General features: G+C 35.3%; 1 non-coding gene across 1 annotated transcript; it reads left to right on the top strand.

Annotated features, from left to right (window-relative positions):
* The first annotated feature begins 6,808 nt into the window (after positions 1-6,808).
* On the top strand, positions 6,809-6,950 carry LOC128591848 (U4 spliceosomal RNA). The gene has a single exon (XR_008381678.1). It is a non-coding gene; the product is annotated as a U4 spliceosomal RNA (small nuclear RNA).
* Positions 6,951-11,767: the final 4,817 nt, after the last annotated feature.

The raw sequence follows: 11,767 nt of genomic DNA, 5'->3' as shown, positions 1-11,767 counted from the left end.
ATACGGACAGTCCAGAGACTATAGTGGCAGAAGCCAGGGAGGTTATGACCGCTACTCGGGAGGAAATTACAGAGACAATTATGATAACTGAGATGAGGCATGCACCCATACTGTAGATACACAAGGAATAACACTTGTTGATCCAGGATCATCCTTCGAGATGGCTGTATAATAAGATTTTTGGAACTGCACTGAAACATCTGCTTTAGTACACCAACTTCTATTTTTAAATTGCTCTCTCAAAGTAGATAGTAGAGAAAGCCATTTTAGAAAGCTCTATGTTTTTAATTTTTTTCTCCCATTTAAAGACAAATTTGGGGACATTTGTAGAGTCTGAGTATTTTTCCTCTTACCAGTTTTTTGTTTGGGCTCTCAGGATTATTGGTTTTGCCAAATTTAGCCAGACTTTTTTTTTTTTTTAAATAATGTAATAAAAAATTAAAGTAATATCTAGGGACATTTTACAACCATGTACACAATGTTTATCAGGGTTAGGAAACAATTTCTAAATGTACCTGTAAGAAATCTGCTCCAAGATCATGATTGCCTGAGGGTGTTTTTTATTCAAGTTTACCAAACTGATTATATATCAATAGAAGACCTTCTTAAAAATGTTTGTAAGTCTCGTTTTTTTAAATACTGGAAGAAAAAAATATTCTGTGTCTGAGTGTTTAGGATATCCTTCATAAAACATTAAACAGATAAAACCTGAAAACATTTTTTTTTTTTCAGTTTTTCTTTGGTCCTAGAAATCATTGATACGATAGTGCTTTTTCTTTACTCAATCCACTTAGCAAATGAAATATAAACATCAGGAGGTTGGACACCTGGGAAAAATTTGGTGGGGATGGGTGAGGACTGCCAAAAGGATAGAGGTTTCCTGAAATGGTCTTTTGGTCTCATTGTCTAATTAGTGTTTGAGTTGGAATCTCCCTAACTTCTTTGAGCATTAGGTGGGCACTCTTCCCCCCAGATGTAAGCACCCACTCTCAAGGCATGTTACAGAGTAGTGCCTTCCTCTGAAATAAGGGTTGGGGGGAGGTGCTGAAATCATCTCTGTGTATGACAGACCTGGATTGAAAATAGGGTTCTAAGACCTCAGACTGGATTCAGATTCCAGGATTCAAATCTGGGGTCTTCTACTTCCCAGCTATTTGACCTTGGCTGAGTCATTTAACCTCTGCATGCCTCAGCCTAGGCATTTTACATTTTCTGTGGTGAAGGGTAAAGAGTTAAATAGGCATCTAAAGCCATTAAGAAGACCTGACAAAGCTCTCAGTTTGGGGATTCAGTCTTTTGGTATGGGTGGTGAGATATGACAATAGCCCTTTTTAGTTTTTGTACCTCTAGCTCTTTTTCAACCTTTTTTATCTCATGGCACACTTGAACCTATAGTTAAATTTCCACAGCATACTTAAATTAGTTGAACAATAAAAGATTTAAAAATATATATAAAAAAATACCACTCATTGACATATACTCCCACTTATACTTGCAAGTAAGGGTGTGACTGTTGGCCTGACTAGCTTCACATTCAAATTTATTTTGGGAATTATTTTTTTGAGTGGCTACGTCTCAGTTCCTAGAAGGCATATGTTCTGGGAACAAAAAACAAATGTGCATAATGTACTTGTTAGTGCCACCATGAGATGTGACCACTTTGAAACTATATTCTCTAATTTGCATGTTGCTAAAAATGCAAATTTGGACCCAATGGACAATTTTTCCAACTTGCCATCTCTTATAAGCACTTTCAATGAGAGAAGTATGAAATTTATTCCAAATGAAACATGCTTCACCTTTGATGAATACATGGATCCTTATTTTGGTCATAATGGGTGCAAACAATTTATTCAAGGAAAGCCCATTCAGTTTAGCTATAAGTTTTGGTGTGGTACCACACTGGGTTCAGCCATAGCAGGGTAAAAACCCAAATACTAAACACAAGGAATATGTTGGTGCCTCATTTTTCCTTCAGTGTAGGGAGGCACTTCGAGAGGCACACCCTTGACAATACTATTTTGTATTTAATAACTTTTGACTAGTATTATACTTCTTGATAAGGTCAGTTCAATGGGACATCAGGTAAGAAGTACAGAGAGAAAAGATCGCATTAACAAAGCTCCATTGGAATTGGATGTACCTCCAAAGAGAAAAGGAGACACATTGGATTATGGAATTGATAGCAAAGGCAATACTATCTGCAGATGGAATGATAACGTTGTTACTGTCACTTCATCTGGTCTGGTATTGCTTCCCCTGTGTCTTTTCAATCATTATTCCCAGAAACTGAAAAAGAATATCCAAGTTCAGAGGCCAAATATGATCAAAGTGTATAACCATTTCATGGGAGGCAGAGACAGAGCTGATGACAACATTGATAAGTATCAGGCATTAATCCATGGTAAGAAATGGAATTCAAGCACTCTTTTGTTCTGTTTCAAATTGGCCTTACAAAATACTTGGCAACTGCATAAAATAGATGATGAGAAGCCAAAGGATTTTCTGTACTTTGTCAATGTGGCCTATGCCATTATCTGGAGACCCATGATTATCCTCCAGAACCTGGTCAAAGGGGAAGACCTCAGGAAGATAACATTGACTCATACTATCAAACAGAAAGCAAACACAGTGTACTGAATTGTATAGGAACACCACTTTTTGATATGAAAAATGTGATGTTGCCTTACATGTGAAGTGTTCTGTTGAATATCACACTGAATAGCAAGTGTCACCACCTTCTGAGACAAGAAACATTATTTTATACAGTATGCACAATGTAGAAGCAGTTTTGACTAGTGTTCTAATTTTGGAAGGCCATATAACTCCATAATGGAATACAACAAAATTTTTTCTTCTCAAAAAAAAAAAAAAAAATACTGGCACACACGTTTGTTGCAGCCCTATTAGCAATAGCAAAGATATGCCTTCAACCTAAATGTCCATTGGTGGACAAAGGACAAAGAACATGTGGTATATATACACAATGGAATACTACTCAGCCATAAGAGAATGGAATCATGTCATTTGCAGCAACATGGATGGAGCTGGGGGTCATTCCATTATGTGAAATAAGTCAGGCACAGAAAGAGAAATATCACATGTTCTCACTCATATGTGGCGTTAAACAATTTGATCACATGGTAGTGAGTAGAATGATAGACACCAGAGGCTGGGAAGGGCGAGGAAGGTGAAGAGATGTTAGCTAATGGGTTCAAACATACAGTTCATATAAAAGGAATATGTTATAATGTTTGATAGCAGAATAGGGTGACTGTACTTAATAATAATGTATTTTATATTTCAAGATAGCTAGAAGAGAGTGCTTGAAATTTTCCTAACACATAGAAATCATAAATACTTGAGGTGATGCATACCCTATGTGCCCTAACTTGATTTTGCCACCCTGTACATGTAATAAAATATCAGACATACCCCATAAATATGTACGAATATTATGTACCAAGAAAGAAAAGAATGACTGCATTGAAAAGTATATGGGAAGAAAAATGTATGATACTAGTAATCTTTCTATTTCTAAATCCACAATTCTTATGGCTTTTGCTAAAGTGCGTAACTCAATATTAGACTTTCATAAAGACATATGATTGACAACAAGATCACCTATAATAAAAATGTAAAATATATAATTTCACCACTAGAGTTAGCTGCATGCACAAAGATTTTTTGAAACATAATAAGAACAAAACCCTTTTACATATTTCTCTATATCATCCAGCATACTATAAGTTATTGCTTTTATTATTCAGGGGGTAGTCTTAGGGATAAAAGCATCATATTATCTCAGAAGCAGGTTTAACAGATGAAAACATTAGTTATTTAATATGGTATGAATACACAAGGTTAAATCAAACACTAAAACATTTCACTGTGTAATGTGACAAAAACATTTCTAAGAATTTAAACATGAATTGCAGCTTCTGTAGTTTTTATAGACAGCAATGTAAAAGAAATCTACAATTTCCATAAAAGTGGGCAGAGAAAGAACTAGAAAAAATAAAAAGCTTGAATGGGATAAGAGAGAATACTTTGTTTAAATATATGATCAGTAAATTTTTTTAAGACTAAAAAATAGAGAAAATTGAAAATTTATAAATGCAAGCTATGCCTATAAATCAATTATTTTAATAATAACACTAATCCTATTGATCCCAATAAGTGTTTATCCTCTTGCAGAAGTCACATTCTGAGACTTGTATGTTCATTCCTGAAGCCTCATTTCTTAGAGCCCATTTGTGATTCCTTTGTTGAAAATGTCAAGTGCAGTGGAAGAAGTTATTCCTGGGTCTGCAAATCTCACATTCTCCTCAGTCCTGATTTCATCACATTAAGAGGAGCATTGCTAAGCTGGAGCAAAGACAAGATAGAACAAGACAACAGAGGATTCAGAGAAATACTATAAGGAAGAATGGATAAAGTTCCTGGAGATATTTAATCTAGAAAAAAAAAGTCATAGGAGCAACATGATAGCTCCCTTACAATATTTGCAGAGTTATATCCTACAAATGTGATTTGATTTATTCTCTGTTGTGAAAAAACACAGATGTTGATAGGAATATGGATAAATATAAGAAATATTCATAACAGTTATAATGGAACAAAAAAGTATTACTTGGTAGTAAATTTTCCTTTATAGAATGAATACATTCAAAAAATCAGATTCTTCTCCTTTGGGGATAGTATAAAATAATATCTACATTGAATTGAAAGTTCAATGGAATAAATGCCACTATCCTTTCAATGCTCTGATTATTATAATCTGTGCAATTTCTTAGATGTAAATTTAATTGGGGGGGGAATCACTAATAGTTAAACCTGGTGATTTAAGTGGACAACCAAATGGAGTATGTCAAAGCAAAAATTGTATTGTTTGTTTTAATTTTTATTAATGGAATGAGACCTTAAAGTAATAAATGAATTTCATATACTTTAAATTGACACTGAACAGAAGGCTCAATGTGCTTTTTGTGCAGGTTTTGTTGATTTTCTTGATGTGTAATGTTTGTAAAATGTAGGATATATATTTTTATCATAGAGATATTTTTTTTTAGGCATTTTAAAATTAAGGTAATCATGCAAAAAATTCACAGTACTATCAGTATAGCACCATCACTGTTATCATTTTGATTGTTTTTCTAATCTTTTTATTTTGAAGTAATACAGTCTATTCTAATTATTTATGATAGCTATTTTCTATAAAAATTTCTGTAAAGTCACCACAAACACTGATGTACCAAATAACGAATAATTGCTCCTGGGAGAAATAGTGTTATGTTCCTGTAAGCTTCTGTTCATGTCTTCAATAACTGATCAATACAGAACTTTGCTTTATGTGTGTTTCTGTGTAAAAATACCTTATTATTACATATTGTTCATTGATTTATTAATATCGAACTCAAAGTCAACCTATCTATAACACACCCTGAATGGAGCTTATCTAACATACTTATTTTCTCCATGAGGTACATCATAGCCTTTTTTTACTTAGAATCACTGACCAATATGTCGATGCTACATTTATGGACTATTTTGAACAGTAAAATCATTGACAAAAAGCTCAAAAGTACAAAAAGCATGCTTTAAACAGATTGTGGGAAAAAACGCGTTTATAGTATGATAGCTGAAACAAAAAAGCAGAGTGCAACTTTGTTTAGCCTCAGTTGAAAAACATGTATATCAGGTGATTAAAATTTTTATTTGCTCTACATATGGCTGCAAATGAAGGAGGAAAGCCTATGGGTATTGTTGTTGGGGTACAAATACATTTTAGTAAGTAGGAGAATTTGCAAACGTGGAATTTTCAAATGATGATGTTCCAGGCTGCTTTTTGTCAGCTGGTGGTGGGACTAGCCAGATCCTTGCATAGCTTATTGTTGAACTTAGTATTCATGTGGAGGGACAATTGATGGAGGTTTTTCTTCAGCCATCTTGCTTCCAATAATATCAAAAGTTATTCTTACAAAGTCTACGTAGCAACATAGAGAGAAACAGGATATAAAATACATTTGAGTGTCCCCTTCTCTCCACATCCATGCCAGCATCTGCCTCTTTAGGACTTGGTGATGTGGGCTAGTCTCACCAGGGTTAGGTGATATCTCAGGGTGGTTTTGATTTGCATTTTAACGTAAGGGTCTACAGCATATTCCTGTATGAAGGGCTCAACTATAACTTCAACATTACCTAACAAACACAAAATGTAACCTATTCATTTTTACCTTCATAATAATCTGCCCTGGACCATAAGGAAATACACTATTCTGAAATGAAGGACCCAGTCCTAATAGGATGCACTGCCTGCTCACCGAAGAGCCGTTGGCTTTGAATGAACACCAGAGGTAAACAGGCTACAATCACCATGGGGTTTAAGTGAGACTGGTTTTAGGTTTGACCTGATAGAATGCTAGCTATGTGTCCATATCACTCCTTACCCCAACTTCAGAAACCCAGTACAATGAGTGAGGGATAAGAGTAGAAACTTTGCCTTGTAATCCAGGAAATTCTCCCATATCTTACCCAAGTCCACCAAGGTAGTACCACCAGGAGTCTATAAGAATCACTGAACTACTGGGCTTGGGGCACCCCTGGTGTTGATATAGTCATAGTCACAAAAGACATAGATCAAAACAGTAAATTCCCTTTGAATATCTGAAAGCCTTCCCAAGAAGAGTAGGGAAGGTCCAAACAAGCCCAGATTGTGAAGAAGAAAATAAATATATAACTCTTCAATAACTAGACACCAACAAGCATCCACAAGCATTAAGAACACCCAAGAAAAGATGTCCTCATCAGCTTTGCACAGTTGGCAGTATCGTAGCCAATGAGGTTTATCTGAGGCGTAATTATTGCTAATTGAAAACTTTTCCCAATACCCCACCATGACGACTTGAAATATAGTCAGCATTGGCAATTTTTGACAATCTCTATGGAGACTTAATAAGAAAAAAATTAATTAAAAAAAAGATGTCCTTATCAAATGAACTGAATAAGGTCCCAGTGACCAATCCCACAGTAATGGAGATAGAAGACCTTTTAGAAAAATAATTCAAAACAGTTGTACAACACAGAAAGAAATTCAGAAGTCTATAAAATAAATATATAATGAGGAGAATAAATTTTTTTAAAAAATCAAGCAGAAATGCTGGAACCAAAAATTTCAATTGACAACTTAGAAATGCATCTCTTAACAGCAGAATGGATCAAACAGAAGAAAGAATTAGTGAATTTGAAGACAGGCCCTGTGAAAATACATAGGCAGAAGAGAAAAAAGGAGACAAAAAAATGAAGTATGCCTACAAGATCTACAAAATCACCCCAAAGGGGAAAATCTAACTAGTATTGACCTTATAGAGGAGGTAGAGAGAGAGATTGGGGTACAAAGTTTATTCAAAGCAATAATAACAGAGAACTTTCCAAACCTAGGGAAATATACCAAATATTCAAGTACAAGAAGGTCATAGACCACAGAACAGATTTAACTCAAATAAGACTACTTCAAAGCATTTAATAATCAAGCTTCTAGGCAGGGCGTAGTAAATGCTGCATATTCTAGCACTGTAATCCTAGCACTCTGGGAGGCTGAGGCAGGTGGATTGCCCTGAGCTCACAGGTTCAGGATAAGCCTGACCAAGAGCGAGACCCAGTCTCTAAAAATGGCCATGTGTCATGTCAGGCACCTGTAGCTCCAGCTACTTGGGAGGCTGAGACAAGAGAATCACTTGAGCCCAAAAGTTTGAGGTTGCTGTGATCTATGACACCAGAGCACTCTACTGAGGGTGACAACCAGAGACTCTTGTCTAAAAAAAAAAGAAACAAGCTCCTAAAGGTAACAGTTGAAGAAAAGATCCCAAGGGAAGCAAGAAAAAACAATAGCAAAAGCATAAAAGTGAACTCAGATACATCTAGCAGCAGACTTCTCAGCAGCAACTTTGTAGTCCAGGAGAGAGTGGCATGACATATTCAAAGTGCTGAAGGAAAAACAAAAACTTAAATTTAGAATATTATATCCTGCAAAAATGTCCTTTAATCATGAAGGACAAATACAGACTTTCCCAGATTTAAAAAAATAAATAAATAAACTGAGCAATTTCATCAACTCCAGCTCTGTCCTACAAGAAATGCTAAGGGAAGTTCTTCAATATAAAAGAAAAAGACATTAATGAACAATAAGAAATCTTCTGAAGGTATACAACTCATTAGTAACAGTAAGGAAACAAATACAGAAAACTCAATGCTGTAATTACCATATATAAACCACTTATTCTTGAATAGGAAGGCAAAAAGATAAACTTACCAAAAATAACTATAACAAATTTTTGAGAGATAAGTGGTATAAAAAGATATAGATAGAAACAACACAAAGTTAAAAGCTGTGGGGAGAGATGAAGTGTAGAATTTTTACTAGAGTTCTTTGTTTATAAGCAGACCCGTCATGTTTAAAATAATTGGTGATAAATTTTTTGCATGCCTCATGATAACCTCAAACCAAAAAACCTACAATAGTTTTTTTAAAATCCAATAAATTAAATTATACTACCAGTGAAAATCACATTTAACAAAGGAAGACAGGAAGGAAAAAAAAAAAAGAAACAGAGGAGTATAAAACAATCAGGAATAAGTAGTAATCCCTTACCCATAGAATAACAGTGAATGTAAATGAATTACACTCTTCAATCAAAATAGAGTGAAGGAATGGCTTAAAATACAAGATATACTCTTTATAAGAAATATACTTCATCTATAAAGACACAAACTTTAGACTGAAAAATAAAGGTATGGAAAAAGATATTTCATGAAAATGAAAACCAAAAAGGAGCAGGAATAGCTATCCTCCTGTAAGATAAAATACATGTTAAGACAAAAACTGTAAAAAGAGACAAAGAAAGTCACTATATAATGGTAAAAGTATCAATTCAGCAAGTCGATATAACACTTCTAAAGATAAATGCACCAAACACTGGAGCACCTAGATACATAAAACAAATATTATCAAACCAAAGAGAGAGAGATAAGCCTCAATATAATAATTATTGGAGACCTCAGCATCTCACTTTCAGCATTGGACAGATCATCCAGACAGAAAATCAACAAAAAATATGGATTTAAATCATGCTATAGACAAAATGGACCTAATAGATGATTATGGACAGTTCCATGAAACAGGCACAGAATACACACTCCTCTCCTCAGCTCATGGATGCTTAATTCTCAAGGATCAGCCACATGTTGAGCACAAAACTAGTTCTTAAAATTTTTTTAAAAATTGAAGTCATACCAAGCATTTTCCCTGATTATAGTGGAATAAAACTAGAAATCAGTAAGAGTAACATTGGAAAATATACAAGCACATAGAAATTAAGCAATATACCGCTGACTGACAAGTGAGTCAATGAACTATAGAGAAGGAAGTTAAAAATTTCCCTAAAACAATTGAAAATGAAAACACAATATATGAAAACCTATCAGACACAGAAAAAGCAGAAATAAGAGTACAATTATAGTAATAACTACATAGCTGAGAAAAGCAGAAAAGCTTCAAATAAACAACCTAGTGATGCATCTCAAAGCACTGGAAAACAAGAACAACAACAACAAAAAAAAAAACACCCAAATTAGAATAAGAACAGGAATAATAAAGAACAAAGCAGAAATAAATGAAATTCAAACCAAAATAATAATAATAATAGTATAAAATATCAAAGTTTTCGGGCAGCGCCTGTGGCTGTAGGAGTAGGGCACTGGCCCCATATGCCAGGGGTGGTGGATTCAAGCCCAGCCCCGGCCAAAAATGCAAAAAATAAATCAAAGTTTTCTTTTAGAGGATAAACAAAATCTAACCAGTCCCATTTATTTATTTTTGTTGTTACTATAATTGCCTTTGGGGTCTTGGTCAAAAATTATTTGCCTAGGCCACCATCTAGACCCAGTTTTCATATATTTTCTCGTAAAATTTTTATGGTTTCATGCCTTGCATTAAAGTCTTTTACCCATCTTGAATTAAATTTTGTGCGGGGTGAGAGATAGGGGTCCTGTTTCATTCTTCTGTATGTGGCTATCCAATTTTCCCAGTCCCATTTACTGGATACGGCCCGTTTTCCCCAGTGTATGTTGTCTGCTTTGTCAAACATCAGTTGGTGTAGATGGCTTTATATCTTGGTTCTTTGTTTTGTTCCATTGTCCTGTCTATGTTTTTGTATCAATGCCATGCTATTTTGGTTATATAAACTTGTAGTACAGATTGAAGTCTGCAATGTCTGTAATGCCTCAAGAAGTGTTCTTTTTATAATACTTAAGATTGCTTTGGCTATTCAGGCTTTTACTGGCTCCAAATGAAATATAGAATTATTTTGTCTGTAATCTCTGAAATGTGACAATGGTATTTTAATGAGGTTTACGTTGACTATATAAATCACTTTGGGTAGTACGGACATTTTAACAATGTTGATTCTTCCCTGTTCTCCAGTTGGACCCTGGATCCTTCTTTAGAGAGCACAGTCTTATGCTAAAATGCTCTCTCCATCACCTCCTCCCGAACAAACCCTACCCATCCTTCATTATCTGTCTCATTTATCTCCCCACCTCACGCAAATCTATCCCTATTAAATCAAACTGGATCTCTCCCTCCTTTTTAATTCACATCTGGTTTATTGTTGATGTTATTTGTCACATCTCATTCCTGACACCACTTGTCAGGGCCCAGGACTGGCCAGGTCTCAGGCCCGGCTTGACTAGGTTCTGGACACGGACTGCTAAGTTACCTTGCTCAGATCTGTTTCTCTTAGGTGCCTGAGGGCTATCTACTTTAGCTGAAGAGAGAGAGACAGGGAGAGAGTAAAGCAGTCTTCTTAGAAAGATAGACCTTAGACTTTAGCAGAGCTTTATAATCTTCAGCAGAGAGACACTGTGCTGGTGTTCTGCAGGCAGGAGAGGAGACAGAGAGTAAGTGTGTCCGTGATAGAATGCGCATGCTCCCGACTGCCTTCTCCTCCAGCCTAATACAAGGCTGATCTCGTGCCTCTCAACACTACAGGTGTAGAGACTGCCAATTCACCACTGCTCTCATCTCGCGAGTTCTCATGCTTGTTAAAGCTAAATCCCTCTCTCCATGCCCTTTACACTAAGGTGTTCCCTTGAGCTATACAGGTATTTCTTATAACTCTCATTCCTCCTAGCCATAGGCTACACGGGCTGCTACAGTTATTTACTATTTCGTGTGTGTGTGTGTTTTGTCCCTTTCTTATGGAAGATATTGCACATTGTCTTCAGTAACTATCTCATCTCCTATGCCAGACGGTAAGATTCCATAGTGAGGACCTTTGTATTTCACTTTTCCTACCCATGTTTAGTACTGCTGGCTGTTCATTGAGCATCATTTTCAGAAAGGAGCTATCAGCATAGTCTAAGAGTGTGATACTAGAGATCGAGTCATGTATGAATTAATTAGTTTGCCATAACTCTGCCTTTCCTAAACATTGTCCTGTCTTTCTCTTGGCTAGAATAGCATACCCTTTTATTGATTCCATTTGATTAGATTTCAGAATTTTGCAAATTCTAGCTTTAGTTTTACCGATAACCTTCTAAGTTTCTGTTGGTAAAATGCAAGAGTCATGTAAATAGATATTGGGTATATTTTATTCACTACTTCATTTACCATGCTTAGAACAATGCCTGATACACAACAAATTTTCAACATTTTGTTGAATTACTTCTATTTATATAACTAGGACTTATTGTAACTATAATTAATGCT

The sequence above is a fragment of the Nycticebus coucang genome, chromosome 1, assembly GCF_027406575.1.
Source record: "Nycticebus coucang isolate mNycCou1 chromosome 1, mNycCou1.pri, whole genome shotgun sequence".
In the NCBI taxonomy this organism is placed as follows: domain Eukaryota; kingdom Metazoa; phylum Chordata; class Mammalia; order Primates; family Lorisidae; genus Nycticebus; species Nycticebus coucang.
This window is presented reverse-complemented; position numbering and strand designations above follow the sequence as displayed.